Here is a 22,996-nt window from a genome sequence, read left to right as displayed (position 1 = left end):
CAGAGGACTCACGTGGTGTTTCTGTAATGCTGGGTTACTTTCTTGCAGACTCAGATCACTTACTGTGTGAATTTTTATTTATTCTCTTTGGGTTTCAGCTTCTCCTCAAATGGGGTAATAAAATTTTGCTTGCTGTATAAAAAATGTGGAGAAAATGCAGTGCAAGTACAAATACAAATATGCAGCAGCTACTTGTGAAATGATATGACTGTTTCAGATGAAACATGATTAAGAACATAGAAAGGTCTTAAGATAATTTTCAGTCTGAAACACTGTAATGTGCAAGGCCTTCTGGTAGCATAACACTACCTTACCCTTTTCTTTTTAAAAATAAAGAAATTAGATGTGCTGTATAAATATTTGCATCTTTACTTTTAATATGGTATGCAAACCTAGTGGGATGTAAGGAGAGGTCATTCACAGAATAGGAGACTCTGAGCTCTGTGTCCATCAGGAAAATTTAAATTCAGTTCCTGCTTTGCCACAGGTTTATTTTTTTTTTTAATCATCTTGGGCAAGGTACTTTGTCAGTAATCATCTTGGGCAAGGTACTTTGTCATGAGTACATGAGGGACAGTGAGCTGCCTCAGTATTGTGAATACCTGCAATAGTCACCTGCTCTCCCTGCAGCACACCCTACCTTGAGGAAGGTGGCTTCGTATTTGGATAGATGATGACTAATATTTCASCATTTTGGGTTGGTTTCCAGGATTGTATTAATGGGCAACAGGAAATCATGTCTCCACAAAGAGCCAGATTTGAAATGCTGGGCCATATTGCCAAGCTGGAGAAAGACGCAGTGCTTCCATCTTGTGGTGTGTACTCCATTATTTTTCTTCATTGTCAGCGCAGCCTCAGGACACTGGAATCTTGAGCCATGACTAGGTTTTAGAGGTGCTGTTGTAATACAAACAGAACTGCTACCACTAAGTAGTTTGCTTTCTATTAGCAGTCTTCACAGCAAAACCCCAAATCCAAGTTAATTACATAAGGCCGGGGAGTGTGAAATTATTTCAATTAGACCGGACAGCAGCCCTCTGTCCAGAAAAACAGCTTTAAGCACAACTGTGCTGGAGCAAGTTCAGTCCATCTCATTAGGACCAAGTATTAAGACCACAGCCAGATCCTAAACTGTCTTTTAAAAACAGCSTCTTCTACTGGTTGCTATTGTCTGTGGAGCTGCTCTGCCTCTGCTTGATAGCATCTCTTTTTCTTCTCCTTCCCAGACAAGTTGAGAACAGTAGATCTCACCTAATGGTGACTCTGCTCTCTGCACCTGTCCTGATCTGGGAAGTCAGCGTTTGTAAACCCTTTTTCATGCTCTTGAGATTAGATTTCCCATCTAATATGTGCTTTGTGCTGATTTGATTGGATAAACACAGGTAGAGGAAAACCTGTGTTTAGGTTTACAATATATATGCCTGTTCTTCAGGTTAGTAGTTACAATTTATTTATAGCACCTTCTAATTCTGTGGGACCAATGGATGTCTTACGTTCCAATAATACTTAAGGAAACTCTGTCAGGAGAAGCTGATTTTGTGGTTTTTCTCCTTCACTGGTTATGAGTACTGACCTCTCGATTTTGTTCTGCCAAGTGAGGCCCACTGGATTTTACACCTGCTGCTCCCTCACCTATTTAGAAATGAGTCTGGATATGACTGTATCACACTGCCATAGCCAAAGGCTTCTTACGGGAAATGAGACGTAACTCAAGTTACGTCAATCAGAATGGAAAAATTTAACTGCAGTTATTCTAAAGATCAGTGCAGGATTAATATTGATGAAATGTTGTAATCCCCAAATTCTGAAGTCTCCTAAGAGAAGGTTGTATCTACAGTAGCATGTTCTTGGTCTGAGATATGAGACTGCAATTCTTGGGCTTTAATTTAAGTTACAAATACCCCATTTCCTGCATGGATTCTGACTTTGAAGAAATGAGTACTTCCCAACTGTCCACAGCCTGTGGACATATAAAACAATTTGTCAGTTTGATRGTATTAGGAGCAGAGGGAGGTGGTATAAGGCTGAGGAGGAAAAACTTTGAAAGAAACAAAGAGATGGAACAAGTTGATGACTGGATGGAGATGAGAAGTAAGCAATATGGGTGTATTCCTTATGAAATTGGATAGATGGGATTAAAGAAACCCTAAGAAAGTAATGGTGAGGAGATATAAAATATGCTTGTATCTAGTAAATATGGGCACAGAAGCGAGAGGGCTTGGGAGGAAAAAGAGAAAAAAAAAGAATATATAATGAAAAAGGTCTTGCTGAGCTGACAGAAGAATGTCCCTGGAGAAAAAGAATGCAAAACTGTGAAGAGTTGGGTATTACGACTAGCTTGAGGCAAAGCACAAGTTCTGGCAACAAGGGAAATGAAATTCTTTGGAAGAAGGAAAAAGTAGATTTTCAAATAAAATACAAATTACATAGATTTAAAGTTAATTTTAAGTGTTATTCTTTTGAAAGTTGGTTGATCAGATATTATGCTAAAATACTTAAATTGGATTTTCCTGGCAAGCAAAATCACTGAGAAGTTTGCTGTAATTTTTTAACAGCTTCTTTTACAAAAGGTCTCATGTTTTCATTGCAATACACTGGATGGTGTGGTGAATGATCCAGAGAGCCTGACATGGAAGGATTTTAATTTTCCTCGATATGGATATGCCTGCAACAGAGAGGAATGCCCCAGACAGCTTGAGGCAGGCTGAATGTTATTGTTGTATGGTGATTGAAGAGCACAAGCCTCTCTTCTCCGTGTTTCCGAGTAATGTCAGAGCTGAAACCTCTACTGTTGTCATTGCTCTTCTTTCATGTGTACATCAGCRGCTGTCAGGTACAGGACTTTAGTGCATATGTGTCAGGATTGGACCTCATAGATGTGAGTGAGACCAATGTCAGCATTTTTTGAAATGCATTAATTAAGAATATTTAATGTTCTGTCTACTGGCTTCTGCTTTTCCACCTGCTGACACAGCTTTGTGTCTCACTAGTCCTGGTTACTGCTAGGAAACTATATGCCAAAAGAAAGCATGCCATTTTAGTAGGGCTGAAAGCCTTCATTCACTTTGAAAGGAAGTCATAATCTGGGCAGTCTAATTTTTRTTGGCAGGAACAATAATACAGTCAGATGATAATCTTATTCTCCAGCACAGTGAAGGCCTTAAAAAGAATAATTTTGGAAATGGCTTCCTCTCTTTCTAGCTGAAGAATGAGATTTCTTTAGGAGAGGAGTTGCTTTTTCAGCTAAGTTTTTGTTGAGATCAGAAGATTTGTTTTCAGGTACTTCAAAATTCTTAGCATAAATGGTTATAAAAAGATATTTTCAGAACAAGACTTGTAACGTTACAATATTACTTCAAGTAAAAGGGGTACAATTCCAGTTTAGTYCTTCATGAATATGATAAGTGGGGTTTAAAATTTTTTAATTACCTTTTCAGAGTATCATATTCTAATGCAGGAAAGTAAACCCTTTTCAGTTCAAACTGGTACATTTTCTAGGCCTAAAATATTACTGAAAAGTTGCAAAGAGAGGAGTACAGCAAAAGCAACTTTATTTTTCCTTAGGTTTTTGGAAAAATTTATTGCTGTCTCTAAGGGTCATTGCGGCAAGTTCAACCAAGTTAGAGGAAGTGTTATTTGTTCCTGTTTCTGACAAATCACATTTGATAAGACTCTGGACTGCTGTCCTCCTAATAATCCCCTTATGTATTGCTCCTGTTGTATTTCTACACAATGGCTCTTTAGTGTATTGTCTTGCCAACTTACTCCTTTCTATTGAGGAGTTTTCCACATACAAGTTATTCTTGCTGCCTTTGAACACTCACATGAACACTCACATGTGGTACAGCTTGTTTCATTTGGTCATATAGACAACTGCTCCAAAGGAGAAACATCTCTAAGAGACAAAGAGTTTGGCCTTAGTGAGAGTTGTTTTTGAGACATGGGATAATGTATTCAAAAATGTTCTTCAGATCAGAGTATTCAGCTAGAAGCGTTAATCTTTGGGCTCTGGTAAAATTTTCAGAAAAATCCTAAATGCCTGCTGTGATGACAGGATTGCTCAAGAGAACACTACTACTTCTACTACTCAGTCTTTTCATAGCTTAACTCTGGAACAAAAACATTAGGGCAGTCGAAGTAGTACTTTTGAAAAAAAAAAAAAATAAAGAGTCTTATTTCTGTAGCACCTCAGTTGCCTTCAGTAGTGAAGTGCAGCCAGTTCTTACCAGCCACCTTTTAAACGCCTTTAAAATGAGAGAATGCAAGTGTCTGAATAGGTGCTTTGTCATGAGCCTGACAGTAGCAAATTTTCATACTGTGACACTCCTACTAAAAGCAGCTTTAACACACAGCCTGCTTGGAAGGCAGCTAGCAGGAATCTGGACATTTGCAGTAGGCCAAACTGTTGATACATAAAAACATAAATTGTGATCCTTCATCTAAAGGGAGGATTGGGTACAGCTTCCAGATTGCATATGTGCTGAAGGTGGAAGAAAAGTCTGTTTCTCAGTACTTTTCCTGCAAGTGTGAATGTGCTGATGTATTTTAGCTGCTGGTGCTACAAAACATAGTGATTAAGGCTGGCAAGACAGCAGAAAAGGGAACCCTTGCAAATGTAATAACAATTAAATAATTTTAATTCAACAGTCTTGGAGACTGCGGTTGCTCTGTTATTCACTAGTCTTTAATATGTGCACTGTAGTGTAACAGTCATGGAGATGTCTGCAGATTCCCCAAGATAGCAATGGAAATCCATTCTCTGTTGCAGTTGATTATTTTCCATGAAAGTTTCAGAAAAAAAGGCAATAGTTGAAAAGCAAACACGTAATTCTGGCAACAGCTGGTGTGTTCATGAGCAACAAGCATCTGCAAAATGGACCACCAAACTATTTGGCAAAAGCACACAGGGACAACATGTGTTCCTTGACAGTGAGAAATATTTGTGAATGACTGTGAATTAGAAAAAAAATCAAAATTGGTGTCAACTGGCAAATAGTATTCAGTCAGTTCCAAAGCTGGCACTTAAAATTTCAAAGAAGTTAAATTCCTGGAAGTGTAGAAAATAGTCTGCCTGTGGGACACATATCTGACATAAAAATAATGCCTCTTTTTAGTCAATCCTAGATAGACATGCTGARAACGTTCTGTCCAACCAAAATTAGAAAATAAACTCTCAGTCTTCTGATGCTGTTCAATTTGTTCATTTGCAGACAAATAAACAAGCATTGTAAAGACTGGACCATCAAAAGTTGACCTCATTATAATGTAAAGACATCTGTAGGGGAAAACATTACAGCTACCTCGGTATAGTTATAAGGTACTTCATGTCAGTTTCCTGTTGAATGAGTGTAATRTTGTTTCAGCAATGGAGTGTGACAGAATCACAGAATAATCAAGGTTGGAAGAGACCTTCAARATCACCTTGTGTAGCCATCAACCCAGCACCATCACAATCARCCCCAATTCACATCCCCGAGTGCCAGATTCATATGCTTCTTGAACACTTCCAGAGATGGTGACTCTACCACCTTCCTGGGCAACTTTTTCTAATGCCTGACCACTCTTTCAGTGAAATATATTCTTCTGTTAGCTAATCTGAATCTTCTTTGGCTCAGCTTGAGGCTATTTTCTCTTGTCTTTTCACTTGAGACATGTCAGAAGAGAGAACAATTGTAGAGAGCAGTAAGGTCACCCTTGAGCCTCCTCTTCTGCAGGCTTAAGAACCCCAGGTCCCTTGGCTGCTCCTCATAGGACTTATTCTCTAGACCTTTCCCCAGCTCCATTGCCTTTCTCTGGACATGAAAAGTGATAAAAGCAAGATGTTTTCTGTTTGTTTGCTTTATTCCTGAAAATGCAATTGCTGGCAAATTAAAGGCCAAGTAGAGTATTGGAAATATACATGTTGTGTTCAGGGAGGAGGTATAAGATGAAATGTAAGAGACCATGCTGGAGCTCTCCAAATGTGTGAAATCATAGGGCTGAGATAATGTGTTAGAAATTACATAGACCCTCCATAGTGGGATGGTTCTCTGCTTAATTATAAACAACTTTATCAATTGGCACACATAGGCATCCCTTTGGGTATTGAAGTCCCATATGCCTATATTCATTATCAAATAGAACTTTCTATGTTTTCTTTTGGTTTTGTAATTCACTCAATTGTTTTTATAGAGACGGTGGAGGTGTTATGTTAATAGGATATAAAAAATACAAAGATATTAGCAGCTATGGTACTTTTACCCTACTGGATATTCAGCACTGTGTAAGCACAGAACAAAAATCTGCATATCCCAGACAGGCCTGTTCTGTTTCTTCTTTGAATGTTTCATTGCTTGGCTAAGTTAATTGTACACAAGCACAGCATGATGTTCCTTAGCTGCTTCCTTTCGAGCTGAGAGAAAACACTTGATAAAGGACAAAAAGACTGGTTTGCAGCAGATCAGTCAAAGTAAATCCCATTTTAATTGGAAAATGTGAAGGTATTTATTCTTACTTAGTCATGTTGCCTGCCAAATATGTGCCTTCTATCTCCAGCCATTTCAGCACAAGTCTCTTTAATGTTCTTTGTGTGTGTATGTTTAGAAGTGGAAAAGTTTGTGTTTATTTTTCGTACTGCGGAGTTTCTGAACTGCTTTTGCTTAGATTTGATTCTTATCTTTTTAAAGACTAGTTGGAAATTACCAGCTTGAAATGTTAGTTTTAAAGCTCCTCACGACTGATGCTGTAAAATTATCAGGAGATAAGGAGAGATGAAAGGAATTTTCAATAGAATGTTTATTCATTTTGCTTCTTACCTTTGATTATTAGTTACCTACAAGGAGGCCTCTTTCCATAAGGACATTATGCTAACATTTTGGACATCCAGGTTGTTGTCCCAGGATAGTATTCTGCCAGTAATTTCCAATGGCTTACTTGTCTTTTTTTTTACTGGAAACTATCTTACCCTCACTTGTACTAGTGTGGCTGACTTCCAACCTTCTGTGAAACATTCAATTTTAAAGTGAAGCAAAATATGTTCACACTTCACTAGGTCCGGTCCTTTTAGCAAGTCTGTTTTGGAATTCAGTCCCATGAGTTGCTGGATTGTTCAGGGTATAAACTTCTGCCATGGGACTGTGGCTGTGAGGAGCTATGGCTAGGAATCTGTGCCAGTGGATATTCTGTTGAAGGAACAATGACAAGGAACAACAGCCTGAAAAGACAGATTCTCTTTAGAATTAAAAGGATGGTGTTCTTGCCATTTCTGCAGAGAGTCCTCTGAATATTTTCTCCTATTACAATGAAAGAGATAGTTCCTTTCGTAGCRTTCCAAGATCCAGTTTTACTAGAAGGGTGTTTTATGTGCCCTGTGTGTCATGAAGGAATTGAACAGGTTATACCTAAATTTGGAAGAAAGGATGCATAAATAGATGGAGTTAATTCTTTTAGCATCTGATTCAAAGTCCTTTTAAATGTAGTAGAAAGTCACGACCGACTTCAGTGTACACTAAGCCAGTAACTCCTGTTCAACCATACAGTCACTAAAAGACTGTAATCAAGAGGATAGAARCAGTTTTGCAAAGGATCCCAGTAGTCATGGCTCAGCCTGTCTCCTTATCCCAGGTCCCTCATCAGCATGACTGCTTTCATCTTTTTGCCTAGCTTTGCAATAGCCTGAAGCATCATAAAATCCCTCAACTATATGCCCTTTGTTGCATATAAGTATATTCTTTGACAAACTGCCTGGAACAGACATACTTCAGCTAGCATTGAAGTCTATCTAAATAGGAATGTTTTGAAGTTCTTTYGTTGCTGTTGTTTTTGTTTTGTGTAGGAGGATGGTATGTTTTGTTGATTTAAGATGTTTCAGAAATTTTAGAGACTTTTTAGTGGTGCATTTGGTGTTTGAAAGCAGCTGTATTATTTTATCTCTAAACTTGCCAAATGGAATTTATTCCACAAACCCTTCGGCATTTTCCAGAATATGCTGCCAAGCCATACTTTTTAAAATAACTGTAGCTTTTTTTTTCCCTTATGTGATCTGTCATCTTGTTTTCCAGGTATTTTTGGTATAGAATAAAAGCTTGAAAACATGCATAAGGTGGGCACATTTCAAAAAGAAGTTTGAGTTTATAAAGAGAAATGGGACGAGAGACAGAGGCATATCAGAACATAGACCTGCTGGCATTTAGGATCAAATGCAGATCATCTGTTTCATGCTGTGGCGTGTAGAGAAATCTCAGAATTCACTTGTAGACAGTAATTAAGCATATGAAAATTGTTTCTGTGAAAATGAAAAACCATGAAATATTGCTGTCCATGCAGCAAACACTGCTATTTTGTGGATCAGTTTTCTATGCAAATGTTTTTTATTTTGCTTGGATTGGTTCTTTCAACAGGGGTCTAATTCAGAATTCCTAGTGAAATAGGAAGGAATCCACATTCTGGATGCTTTCAAATGTCACCACAAATATTTCTGKTTAGTACTGCACATGATAAAATTGTTAGAAAAGACCTCTCTAASCAAACATGATACAGAGTATATAGCTCCAACTCATGAACCAAGTAATATGTTACCTTAAAAACCTTTATTTTTCCACTTGCCTGGATGTTTGTATTGTGTTGGAAATCTTAGGAAAGAACAGTGATGAGTAAGCAAGCTAATAATGCACTTAAGAGGCAATGCATGGAAAGTTGTAGCCTTTGCAGTCTTGTCGTACATTGGACTTATGACTGATAACTATTCTTTCAGAAGGAGAAGTATCTCTTGTCATTGCTGAACAAGGAACAGGAACATTCAATCTTGGGGAATGTGCAAAACATTACTGATGCAGTTTTTAGGAGTATACATGTACACATCAGGTTCTTGCTCAGTGCTGCCTGGCCCAGATGGAGCAATATGTCATGAATAATTGAAGAGGTTTGATTCATGGTTCTGGCATTCTCCCTAAAGGTCTCTTGCATGCTGGGATATCTCTAGCCCGTGCTAATTAGTGGGGATGACATTTTCTCCACACTAACACTGAATTGCCAGCTTTCCAGTGGGCAGAACAGCTTAGAAAAAGGAAGTCCTTCTCACTTTTTCTTTATTCTGTATAATTAATAGTGGTTGGGACTGRGCACCTTGAAAATGGGTCCAATACCCATGTCTTCATGTTCATCCACACTCGTTAGAGCAGAATATTGTATTTATTGCCAGTTAACCTAAAATTCCTTCTAAGATAAATCAAAGGATAATATATTTACATAAGCCAGATACAGACAGCAAGGTTAGTAGGTGTAGAGGCAAGCCAACAGAAATAAAAGCAAATCTAGATATCTACCTCTACTTTAGTTCATCTTCAGCCCGCAAGCAGTCAGAATACTTTGGTGCTTTGTGGCTGGGATCCAGGTCTTGGACAAAGCCCACTGCTTTGGATTTAAATGTCACTGAAAAAAAACCCTATATTTAGGGGTTACATGCATGTGGTAAGTAGTCGAACTTTTGGAATCGTGTTCAGATTCAAGAATTCCCTTTCTTTTTTCTCATATTTTCCTGTAATTAATCACTTTCTTAGGGGTCAGTTTAAATATTCTCATACAGGACACATAACAGTTACTGTAGAAATGCTGATGCATTTCAGCTGTAAGCTCGACAGTATTTCCTTTCCAGTTGACATACAGGCCGGTTGCTTCACTGGACTACAAACAAATCATTATCCCATTGGGAGATAGAGCATTCTGGCTGATGATGCTCAAACCTCAGTTTGTAACTTTTCAAAAAGCTATATCCTTATACCAAAAATTATACCAGGTACAGACATGTAAGAGAGATCAAAAGTTAGGTACATTTCCAATTCTCAAGGCTCATCATGTAAATAGCCAGCATCTTAGGTAAAACAGTGGATTTGAGATCAAGGGTTCCTAGGCCTTGAGATATCATGTGACAAGTTATTTTCAGAACCACCAGATTGAAAGGATTTACTTTAGTGGTCAACTTTTTAGATGCTGTGTACAACTAAAGAAGCATTGTTACTAGTGTTAGAAAAACTGGTTTTCATTCTCTATTTATAAATACCCTGGATAAAAGTAGATTCTACATAATTTAAGGGAGTCATGGGGGAGGGAAGGAGCGCTTTCATTGCTGCTGAGGAGTAGGGAATACACAAAGTGGTTTTGAATAAAAGGTGATTTTGTTGAATTATTTAGCAGTGAAGCATTCTCTCCATCCAGGAGGAATAAACACTGAGTCTGTGCCCAGGTTTTCCAGTGTGAAGGAGTTAGATACTGTGGTACTGTGGTATATGATGTTCTATTACAGAGAAGGTTAGATCAAAAGTCAGACTGAAATGTGACTGTGAAGACCCCTGACAACTATTTCGTAGTAGCTCAATAACCTTAYGTGTGAGCACAAAAAGAGCTCTTTGAATTAGTAGCTCTGCTCTGTTCTTTATTACCCTATGTAATTCCAGATACACCCAAGAGATTAATTATTAGTGACATATGCCAATGAGAGAAGAAAATGAAAAACACCTATATTGACTTTTTAGCCTGTGTATATGTATGTACTGTTTTCCAATGTACTTGTGTATGTACATAGAAAAATTAATTGTGAGTTGATTAAAAATTGTGTACAGCACAGCATAACTGTTAGGGGAAAAAAATACCAAAAACTTGGTATTTACCCATTAGTTTTTATTGTGTCCTCTTTCTTTGCAATGGAAAAAAATAACTTTTTTACTTTTTCCTTTGCTCTTCTTCAGACCATAACCCCTCTTCTTAAATATTATGCATGAAAGCCCAACTCCACTGGGGCCTTTAGCAAACTTCACTGAAACCAAGATTTTCCCAGAATTTAAAAAATGGTTAAGCACTACTAAACCACACATGCCATAATGCACACCCAAAATGCCAGTGGTTTCTTTTCAGGGACTGGCAAAAATGTTGCTAGATCACAGGGTATTAAACCAGTGTTTGTGTTGTCAGATATCCAGCAGAACCATTGTTGCTATGCAGAGGAATGTTATTAAACACTCCACTCCCCAAACTGTTCTTAATGTCAAAAGGAGTGTACCTTTTAGCATATTGCTTTGGATTTTAAATATGTTTGTCTATTTGCAGTGCTTTGGAATTTACCTTTTATAAATACATGAGATATATCTGCAATTGCCTGGAAGTTTAAGTATTATCTTTTAACTTGGTTTCAAAATATTTGAATTTTGTGTACAAGCACCATGCAGAATAACCAGCTTCTGAAGATCTGTTATGAGCATCTCCAAAGTGTTTGTGATTTGTTTCAGGAGAACTTTGTCTAGGCATAAAAATGTAAGAATCCTTGGATCTAAGACTTTCAGTAAGGACTTTCAGTAACTGATTCTGTATGAAACCTCCCTAGGAACTTAAATAATTTTGCATAGATCAATGTACATTCCATAAGTGGTAGTGTCTGTCACTCCTGAATGGATGTAGGCATAAACTGCTCAATGATAATCAAAGTCTATATTTAATACCAACTTCAATCTGTACTGATCTGCCCAAGAACTGAGCACCATTGCAGTCACAGGCTGGAAGTGCCAAAGGAAACATGGAGCTGTCATAGTAGGGCTGCTTCCAAACACTTAGCTAGGACATGTGAAATAGATGTAGAAGCACCACAACCAACACAGTTAAGATTTAATGTGGGGGTTTTTTTTGGGGTTTTTTTTCTGAATATACTTGGATTGCCCAAAATTATGGGCCTTCTTAAGAATATTTTCAAACAAAATTGCTTTTTGTAAGTGGCTTTGCTCACACACTACACTGTTCATATTGTGTTTTCACATTTTAATGGATCTGTATGTTTCATTCACTGAACTAAAGATTAATTCCTGCAGTGATTTAATATAGAAGGGAGGCTTCCTAAAGATGTAGTTCTCCTTACAGTCAAAAGATGGTAGTACAATTTCTATTCCCAGTGGCCAGCAACACAGAGTAATAGCATGTGCATCCATTGTTTGCACTTATAGGAAGGGATATGGCAAGGAAAGAAAGGTGAGGCTCCTTAGATGAGATCACAGCAGTCAGTTGTTTGTCAGGCAGTGGTTATGAGTATGATCTTCTCTGATAGTAATTCTCAATGTTGCCAAGATGGCCAGGTTTAGTTGACTATAGCACAGCTATCAAGCCATCTTGCCAGAACTAACATCTGTTCTGAATGGATTATTGAAAGGCTTAAGGGGTTGAGAGACCACGAAATGAAAATGTCCTTCTCATTATCTATGATGTTTTCATACAGCCTCTTAAAGCAATAACTTATGTAATCAAATTATTAAGTTTAATTGGACCTTACTGTTGATCAGTTTAATGTGTATCTTCAAATATTTTATACTGAGGTGCTGAGAGTTCATAGCAAGAAAATGGTGCTTCCATGAAAAATAGTACTAGAGTTTCCTTAATTTTAAAAGGAGAGAAATTGCCACTAACTTCTCAAAACAGAGATTTAAAATAAAGATTTAAGACATCCCTGACAAATGTGTGCTCTTCCCAGGCACATTTTATTTTCAAGGAATACAAGGCAAATAAGATGCTCACGCTGAATGAAATGAACGTGGTTTTTTTTTCACTGATCAGTAAAGGGATTTCAATCCCATTTTGTCTGTAATGAATCCCATTAGAGCAGTTGTTTTCTTGGGCATACTGCTGATTGTAGCAGAATCTGGGAAATTAGTTTTGCACAGGGAAGAACATGATGTTCTTCAGCAAAGTAGAATCAGTAAGGATCTAATATTCCTAGCACACAGATATTTGGATGCAGATGGTGCTATGTCTGAGCTGAGAAAGCAGGAACATGTCTGCACACAGCATGTGCAAAGATTGTAATGGAACATTTGTATCCTTGAATAGTATAGTGAGTATTTCTGTAAACACTGGAATGATGCTGGGAATCTCCTTAGAAGTAAGACTAATAATTTGAGAAAAATGCTCGAATATCAATACAAGTGCTCTGCTTTTTGGTGTGTAATACCTGTTTCAGGAATTCCAGTTCTGCCAGTGGCTGTAAAAATTGTGCTTGGTCTTAACAGGTTAAGCTTAGGCACCAATATTAGGCACTGTATGGAGTCAGTGAAGAGCCTTCAGGCTCAGCATAGAAGTAACCAAAAGAAAATGGCGAAAACAGGAGTTTATCAAAATTTTCTTGCTTTCAGAAACCAAGGTGCAGTTGAAAGCCACACATTATCACATTTTTCTACTGAGTACCCCCTTATGGATGTCATCTACTGCAGCAGGACTGTATTTGGAGAAAGCAAAACTAGTAGTAGTATTTTTCGATACTTAGCTTCAGATTGAAGGATACAATGAGAGAGATTGACAAAAAAAATCCTGACAGACCAAGGCAGAATCCTAYCTCAGGAGTAGATATGAGAGCATTATGCTGCAAAACCAAGGGTTTGTTTTCTGTTTCCTGATTTCAGTTTCAGCATGGGAGCAGGAGAAAGTTTGTGACTCTTACAAGTTGAAATTTTAGTTTGAGGCACTGGGATTATCTGAGATGTGTCTAAATAATTCTCTGAATTCTCTGTATTATCTATAGAAAATTATTGTAGGAGCAGACTGACATCTTTGGTTCCTTCCCACCAACCTAGAGCCCATTCACTTCTAGAAGTCAAGGAACTCTCTGTACATGGACAGTGACTTCTGCAAAACTTAAAAGAGATGAAAGATACTGCTAGCATACATCCTTGCAGCTCTTTCCTCCCTTTTCCAACAATCTTTGTCTTTATTCCTAGTGGTTTCTGCAGCATTCTAGTTGTCTCTAGGAATTTATTTTTTGAGGGCATGACATAGTGTGTGGTTCCTAAATTATAAGTAATTCACTGAAATGGCTGATTTGGACTGGAGTGCTAGAAAAGATTGCTGATGAGTGTTTTGAATGAGTGTTTTCATCATTCCATTCCCCTTGGAATCCCTACATACCCAGAAAGTTGCTCAATTCACTCTAAATTGGAGGTATAGCCATAAAAAGATTTAACTAACTTAATGTTAGTTAAATGCATCAGTGGCATTGGAATATAATTCACTTGGTAGACAATTTTGGTTTATTTGTTTTCATTTGTTTCTTTGTATTTGACAAGTATAAGGACATTCTAAGTAAGCAGTGCTATAGGAAGCTCCCTCTGGATGTCCTTGGAGTCAGGACACATTAATTTCAGTTTAGAACTTCTAGGGCACAAATGGTGTCAGAGAAAGTAACMAACTGTCTCCATGCTGCGTTGATGAAGCAGGAGACGTAAAGGTAATTATTTCTTGCTCTTTTTTGGGCTCCCTGGTYTGAAAGAGCTAAGTGGAGAAGTTGTGGATGCTGGTTGTGGTGATGATGTCAAAGCACTAAAATGCAGGAAGAATAGGGACGGTGGACAAGGCAAGGACTAAGATGTGCCAACAGCTGTTCATTTGTTTTTCAGACATACTATGATTGACTTCCCTTTTACAGATCCCTCTTCCCCCATGTAAACCAATACCTCAGTTTCACCTGCTGTCTCTTATTATGTCCTGCAATAACTGTAAGCAAACCAAACAATTTTGTTTAATAATAAAGGCAGGCTAGGCCACTTCAAACAGGACACTGCATGTACTGTGTTCAAAAGGCTTTTGCTACATATAATGACATTAAAACTTRTCCAGATGTGGTTGAAATCACTAATGGCTGTTAAAGGCAGAACCTGCAGCACTGAAAAACAGGTCTTCCATGTGACTACATCCATGAGACAGCTAAGAAGCCATGCTATGCCTCTTGGATACAGTGCTCTGTGGCCATGAGACACATTCAGCAGCACTTTTTCTCTCTTCCAAATTATGTCAGTAGATACAATTCRGATCTTAACAGAGAAACATGGAACTTCATATCATTTTCTGCCTAACTTAGAAATCTCCTGTCCTATGGAAGCTCAGAGAATTGTTTYGACTTTTGATTTTAATGCTAGTGATTGTATATATGAATTTCCTGCCTTTCTGGATAAAATTATATGGCATGGATGAGGTTATTACCTTTCTTTTCAATGGGCCAAGGCCAACTGTATGACTTTCAATAAAGCAARCTGCTGAGTCTGCACTTGTGTCACAGCATCCTGAGGAAGTGCTCGGGATTATGGGCAGAGTGGCTGGAAAGCTGCCTGATGGTGAAGGACATGGAGGTGCTGGTCCCCAGTCAGATGTGTTCCCAGGTGGCTAAGAAAGTCAGTGACATCCTGGCTTGTATCAGGAATAGTGTGGCCAGCAGGACCAGGACAGTATCGTCCCTCTGTATTTGGCCCTRGTGAGGCCTCACCTCATATTCTGTGTTCAGTTCTGGGCCTCTCTCTACAAAAAAGACATTGAGGTGCTGGAGCGTGAGAAGGGCAGTGAGGTTGGTGAAGAGTCTGAGCACAAGTCTGATGTGGAGCAGCTGAGGGAGCTGCAGGTGTTTAGCATGGAGAAAAAGAGACTTGGGGGGGGAAAATCTTATCACTCTCCAAAACTGCCTGAAAGGAGATTGTGGTGAGGTGGGGGTTGGTCTCTTCTCTCAAGCAACAAGCAACATGCAAGGAAGAAATGGCCTCAAGTTTTGCCATGAAGGTTAGGTTGGATATTAGAAAAAAATTTCTTCACTGAAAGTGTTTAAGCACTGGAACAGGCTCCCCAGGGAAGTGGTGGAGTCACTATCTCTAGAACTATTTAAAAAACAAGTAGACCTAGTGCTGTGGTTTGGTGGACATGGTTGCATTTGGTCAAAGATTAGACTTGTGATCTTGGAGATCTTTTCCAGTCTTTATGATGCTCTGATTTCTGTAGTGCCAGAATTCTTTAATTTCAGATGCTCAGTGACAAATTTGACTCTTCTGTGTATCATTATCTTAATGCAGCCTCCTGTGCTATGGCTGTATATAACCAGGGAAGCTTCTTTCGACTCTATCTACTCTGGACCTACAAAGAAAGATTGGTGGATAATATTCTCATTTTGAGGTTAAGTGGTAACTTTTCAAGTAGGACCAATTTATTTGGCCTGGTGATGTAAAAGAAAATGTGAAAGTGTTCGGGGTATTATGGATTGAAAAGKGAAATGCGATCATGCAGTCTTTGTCACTAGAAACTTACAGACCCCCCACCCTTGTAGAGCAAGGAAAATCATCTGGTTACTAGAAGGAGAATGAGGGGACCATTTTAGATTCTAGACAACCTTATCATAAGCACAGAAACTCAGAGACTTCTTGACATTCTGATATAATAATGTTTGATCCAGTAAATGAGGGACCATTCTCAAATATTTCTTGAAAAATAAATTATGAGAGCTATGGACTTTGCATAGGAAAAAAGAGGCAAGATATCCTGACTGGGACAGACTGTTGAATTCCTGGCTTGGCCTTTTGCAAGTCTGTTGATTCCTTTTCTACATCACTGAGCTCTCTTCACAATAGACAAGACTTTTATTAAGCTAGTCATAAGGTTTACTTGAGGTAAAGCACCTTGTTCAGAGATGGTGCTTTGCATCTTATATTGTCGTAACATGTAATTTCACAGAATAGTCTATGTTCCACTCTCCAGGCAGTTGAACATCATCTCTGCTTCTCACCCTAGGGAGTGACTAGTTCATTGGCCATGTCATGCAATCATATCACAAAAACCTTGGGGACTGTCAATGTTTAATCTGCCCTTAATGAAGCCTGCCAGATCAGCTTGCACTATTTGTCACTATTTTCTGGCCTGGCTGCCAGAGCTTTGGCAATGATTTGTGCTTCTAAAACAAGGAAAGAAGTAGACAGCCCTGCAGTCGTAAGCGTTAACTAAAATTGCAATCCATGAGACACCCAGGCAGAAATCCACCTTTGATCTGTTTCCTGTGTGTTCTAGGCTAGATGAAATCAGTTTTGTTTTAGTCCCCATAATGACTATTCCTTTGCTGAACTCAAGCAAGATCCATACAGGGACTGAGGCCATATGTAAGGCCTGCGTACTCTCTGGGGTAGACTAGACTTCAGGAACCCTCAGTCTGGAAAAGTCATAGTGTAGTGCAGGCTTGTGCACAGCAGTGATGCTTGTTAGTGGCTATGCACAGAGCCACATTTTGTGTTTGTGCACTGAACTCCCCGGCATTTCTGTTTTATGAGTCATTATGCAGATCCCTGCCAGCTCAGGTGGCCCTGCTCCCACATTTGTAGACATGGCCTTAAATACCTAATGGCCGCCTTAAATACTTCAGGCAGGAAAGTCAGCCTTCAAAACCTGCCACGTAACCCAGGTGTCTGGAGATGCTCAGCAGCAACACGGGCTGAGCAGTTGGGCATCTCCCTTATACCTAGGCACTGAAGACACTGTGCCTGGCCTCTCTGAAACAGTTTGTCTGGCAGAGCTCGGAAAGCACCTGTTGAACCCCAGCAAAACAGCTCCCACCATCGGGGGCACAGAAACCTGATCCTACGCCTAATGAGCCAGTTTACTGAGGCAGAGGTTGGACTTTCAAGGTTAGTGCTTTAAACAACAGCTTGACTACAAGATTATGCTTTGTTCCCTCCTTCATTCCCTTTGTTATTTGCTAGTATCAAGACAACAGCTTCAGGAGGATCCTAAGTTATAGTAACCTAAAAAGATACAATTAAATAAGAGAATGTTGGTTAAACTTTTATCTGACTGCTAAGAGATTTAAACCCAAATCTGTTATCTCTTGAGTACTGTAATTGGCTCTCATATCTTCCCCCAGTCATCTTTTTTTTTTTTTTAAGAAAGGAAACTTAAGATAAGGAGTATGTATGAATCCCAGTTTGAGATGGGCATTTTTCTGCAGTCCAGATCAGAATATCAAGTTCATGGAGAGAATTTAGTATCTTAACATCCACAGTAGCCAAGTTAGACAGCTCTGTGCTAATGCRCTGGCTTTTGTGGGTGTCATTCCTGGGGATTGCTTAAGCACAGAAATCTTGGCAGGAGGATCTGCAGACTGCAAGGCACCTTGTGGTTAGGAGCTGACACCCCTGCCTGTGCCTCTTTGTGAATCTGTCTCTTCCTTTATTTACTGCTAAGATTTCTTTTCTGCATCCAAAGCATGTCAATTCAAGCAGATAGAAGTCRGAGTTTTTCACTGTAATAGGACTAAGAGAGAAAAGAGACTGCAGGATTCAAAAGCAATGCAAATCTGATGAGCAGTCAGTACCCTAAAATAAAACTGACCTGTCTATGTAAAAACCTGGCATGGAGTTAACYGAGGTGGTGTGACAATGAGAGATTYCTTTTGGAATAAGTGATGTAATATTGTACAGAGGGTTTCTATTGACATTTCTATCTGTCTCTGACTGAAGTCATACATAATATTGTGTTGTGAATGTATTTTTTCATAGAACCTGATGTAATAGTGTGGGAAAAGATGTGGAAAATACAATAAATACTGATGGAATGGGTGAAAGACATTTTAAATTACCACTGAAAGTCTGCCTTTCTCAGCCATATGGTAGATTGTAGGGTTGCTATTATGTTCCACGAGGTATGCCAAACAATGTGCAGATCATAACAGTGCAATTACATTTTTTTTTCTGAATCTGTTCACTGGAAGGCCATTATTGCAGATCTTGGGCTATCATGAGAAGCTTGGATTCCTAGAATGAGCTGACTCCCTGCTGGAAGGAAACTATCAGCAAGTTCACAGGTTACAGCTGCATCTTTGTGTGCCTGAGTCCTGCTGTGAATGCAGATCTTTCTTTTGTTGGTCTAACTGCCTTCTYAGCAGTATTTCAGCCAGGTCCCTTATAGCATGATCAGAGTTTGAGGGAAGAAGTGTGAGTGCTGTATGTTAACTTACTGGAAACACACTGGTGCTAGTGAAATGTCATCTCCTAAGCTGTGTGCCCAAACACCCTGTCCTTTGCTTGAGGAAGCCACAAGTGTCCATGAATTGGATACACACAGATAAAGGAGAGGGATCCAAGTTCATGACACTTCTGCACTGAGCTGGCTAGATGTTACTTAGCTAAGTCCCGAAGTCGTGTAACCATGTTGGCTTTCTCTGTCCTATGCTTTTGTGTTGGGAGATTTGGCACAGCTATGAAAAGTGGTTGAGCTATCTCATTCWATGTCAGGTGTTTCCTTATTTTGTAAAAAATAAGCTATTAGGTTCATTTCTTTAGCCTGTTATAATATTTATTTCTCAATTTGTCCCTGCTGCTGTCTTTGTGCGATGTACTCTTTGAAGTTCAAGGTTTCACACAGCAAAATGTCAGAACTACATGAGTTTAAGTGACAGCTTAGCTTTTTCTAATCTGCTTAAGGAATCTTTCATTTTATTGCTTTTCTTTTTGAATATATTGTCTTTTCTAGGACCACTGAATATATGTTTCAAGACATTGTCTAATTATTTTTTAATTTTGTATGTAAGTTTAATTCAGAAAATGAAGTAGATGTTTTATTGAAAATATTTTCCTTTTTTTTTTAATTTTAACAAGGAAAAGATTGATTATAATGCTTTGTAGTTGTATGTCCTGTGGCTAGAACATGAGAGCCTGGGGTTTGAAAGTCAGATGCCAGGGAGGCTTGACTCCTGTGTAATATTTGTCTAGGAATGTAATACTTGTTAAATCATAAAATTTTCAGTCATGTAAGTTTTAGATTGTCACCTGCTGATGCTGGACTTCCTCAAACCCAATTGAAGTTAACGTCATTCATCAAATCTCCTTTGCTTTTCTGTGTGAAAGAGAATGTTTAATGCTTTCACATCTTCACACAACACTTGAGTTTCACAGACAAAAAGGTGTGTTTGTTTGCACAGCCTCTGATAAAGTACTTCTCTGTGTGATTGTTAATCTCTTGTATAGGTCAGTTTGGATATTCAGTGCATTTTATGGAACAGTTTTCTTCTTTAATTTAAAAGGGATTTTTGCCCTCCATGGTGAAACCTCTTTGAGGGATTTTGTGTTAGAGTATGTCCAATGACTCATGGCACCAGCAAGTTTTTTGTCAAACCCCAGTCTTGACCACCTGCTTGGAGAAGCCCCATCCCAAACAACACTTCACCTTCACGCAGCATGAATCTCTTTTGTAAAAGTGTCTCCACCACACAAGAAAGGAAAATAAAAGCTATGGGCTTTGAAGCAATGCTTCATGTCTGCTTTGTCCCACCTGGAGAGGCCCTTTGGAAACAGAATGTAGGAGGACCTAGCTTTTTGTGGAAAGTTTTGTGGGAATGTTCTGTAGGCCAGGTGCTCTCTCTTGTTCATCTTTTGAATAGGAGGAGAAGAAAAATCAGTCCCCCATGTATATGAATGTGGTTCATGCTAATAACAGTCCTAAGCTGACAGGTCAGGAGAGATATCAGACCATTCAGTCACAACACAGATATCTCAGGGGTAGGATTTTAGCAAAGTTTCCCCAACAGTATTGTTCAAACTGAAATCACCAATTGTGTGTAGAGGTAAAACAGTAGCTTTGACTTCTTAACCATTTGATTTTTGATTTGAATTACCAATATAAGGATTATCTTCAAGGGTGGCTGCAGATAGGGGAGGGAAGGGAGACATCTACCTATCAGTTTCACCAGGGTCGCAAAACATCTGTGACATGACTGCTACTTCATGTCATTCTCAACCAGGCAGGTCTTCAGCTGCTGACTTAGAAGGCTCACCATGCCCAGCCCATTGCTGGGGCTCTACCCCTGTCCTACCCCTCCCCCTGTCCCTGATACAATCTGACAGTCCTGCCCTCCCCACCAGGGCTGTGTGTAGGTCTATCTCCTCTGAGCTGAGAGGAAAGTCATACAAACAGCAGTGCACTTTCTCTGCTTCTGCTCTGCTGCAYGCCATGCCTCACTGACTCACACAGCTCCTTTCAGGCACTTCCTTGAGTTTTGACATAGCATCTTTTCTTAGTGTAGGGTAAGTAACTTTGAAGCTGGTATTCCAGTTTTGAATAGGGTAGATACAAGCAGTATTTGGGCTTACATCATTAAATGAGGTCCTGGTTGCTGGAAGAACACAGAGAAAAATGCGACTCTGTAAGATGCAGTATTGATTGCTGCACTGAGCCGTGACGTCAAGTATATGCTTCCCTTCCTCCTGGCTTCCCACAAGTGCTAAATAAAAGACCATGTTTACTGGCATTTACAAATTATTTTGTCTTTTTGACTGATGCAGTCACATGCCCCCTACACTCTCATTTAATTTGTAACATCATTTGGATTTTTTTATCCTACATTTCTAATGCAATTTTTAAATAACTATATTTCCTGCCCCCTAGACAAATTAGCTCTAATTTTTTAATGAGAATTTCAGGGTTAGATTATTTTTAAAAAGAATCTAGGCCATATACATTATGTAAGGTTACCATAGTAACAGTTTCTCCGAGGGGAAAACTGACTGTCCGTAGTTTCCACAGAAACCACTCCCTGCTGAGACAGGTGCCTCCAAGGGAAGTGAAGGGAATATAAATGAGAGAGAGAAAAAGACACGCACAGATGTCATATGACCTCTGCGGCATCCCTGCACTGTTGCAGATTCAGCTGAACGTTTCTGAGTTTATTTTTAGTTTGTTGTTTTTGACTGCATGAGTTGCACCTTCTCTTGTCACGTGAAGTCTGGCCACCCTTCCCTGGCGTGGAACTGGTTTTACAGCTGGAGGTACGGCGATGCTCCACATTGGCAGTGAACTGACCACAGCAGATACTAAAGTCCAGTGCTCTAGGAACCACTGTGCGTGGGAGAATTTAAATGGTAAAAGAGAATTTTCCCCCTTTTTTATTAACTTTTTTTTTTTTTCCTGAAAGAAGTCAGCAAAGGGAAACAGGTATGGAAATACTTCCTTCCAAAGGGGAACCAAAAAGGAACCAAAAAGGAGGAAAGTTCAACTAATTTGTCAGTTAATGGTTTTGTACTTTTGGGGTGCAAGCATACACTGCTAGGAAAAATGTATTCTGAAAGGAAAAAAAATTAACTCAAGTCCTTTGATTTCTTAACTGAGGGGAAAAAGAAAAGGCAAAATGTCTTTAATGTACTTTAATATCACTGAGGCTATTATGGATTAACATTTCTGAAATCCTTTTGCACTTTTTTTTTTCAAGAACAGTGTTGATTTGTTTTATTTTTTTTTTCAAGGGCAATAAAACTGTGACATTCATTCAAGGCTTAGTGCAGCCATAACTACAGATTAACGCGCTGGATACTTCATCTTCATCCTGTCATCTCTCTGCTGCTTTCTGGGGAAAGCAGGCTGACATGGTTATTAAATCTGGCAGCTGTGTTGTATGCACATGGGAAGCAAGTAGAGCACAGCATATAGAAAATGAGTAGCTTTCAGATAGCAGCCTTCATTTCACTGCTGCAAGACTTGAAAGGCAGCCTAAAAAGCTTTTTCCCTTCTTTGTAATCACCAGTCGCTGGATCAGTGCGCAAATATCAGAAATACAGTTGCAAATGTAAGTATTCCTTGCCTGTGTGGTGCTTTCAGATTACTAATTAAGGTTTCTACCTCAGTCTTCTGCTTGAAAAAGCAGAGAGATGAAAGATGAAAACAGCCTGACAGGGAAAGCTTCTCTGCAGTATTGTTCTTGCTTTCAGTGGAAGAACTGCTGAGGGAAAGGGATGCATGAAAGCTTTCCGGAACAAATAGTTTGCAGTTGTGTTTGTTGATTTTGGGGATGTCTGCTTGCCATTTTGTCTGTGGGGGGAGAAGTTAAGCAAATGCAAGAGGCACTTATGGAGAGATGTTTTTCTGCATAGATTAGATAGTATTAGATATACAGCAAGAAAGATACTTCAGCAGCAATAGATTGTTTGTGAGCACATTGAAGAACAATTTTCCATGGTATTTTTCACCTGGAATTTTTCTCTAAAAATCCATAAATGCAGACCCGGACTCCTCATTAAGAAACTCGACAGTACCTTATTATCAGAAGCGCAAATAAATAGTCATCATAAAGGGGCACCAGTAAGTCTGCATCTGACCTGATAAGAACAATGAACATAGCATGGTGAGCAATGCATGTTTTTCACCCATYTCACTCTGTCTGTACATGAAATGATCTTTATCTGCTACAGTGGCATCATGACAG

The 22,996-nt window shown here is 39.0% G+C and overlaps 1 protein-coding gene across 5 annotated transcripts in view; it reads left to right on the top strand.

The window, feature by feature from the left end:
- The window catches only part of TRIM2 (tripartite motif containing 2), a 110,735-nt gene that overhangs the window by 1,520 nt on the left and 86,219 nt on the right, over positions 1–22,996 (top strand). For 2 of the 5 annotated variants that reach the window (XM_057376183.1, XM_057376084.1), the window contains exon 1: positions 17,202–17,432. The exons of 1 other annotated variant lie outside the window; for it this stretch is intronic. The gene's annotated coding sequence lies outside the window, so the exon portion shown is untranslated. Of the gene's footprint in view, positions 1–17,201; positions 17,433–21,417; positions 21,567–21,588; positions 21,660–22,996 lie in introns of those variants that run through there. 2 more of the 5 variants (XM_057376175.1, XM_057376120.1) reach the window with 2 other exon arrangements.

Source organism: Malurus melanocephalus, unplaced genomic scaffold (assembly GCF_030028575.1).
Source record: "Malurus melanocephalus ecotype Western Australia unplaced genomic scaffold, MMel_1.1 scaffold_9, whole genome shotgun sequence".
NCBI classification, from domain to species: Eukaryota; Metazoa; Chordata; class Aves; order Passeriformes; family Maluridae; genus Malurus; species Malurus melanocephalus.
This window is presented reverse-complemented; position numbering and strand designations above follow the sequence as displayed.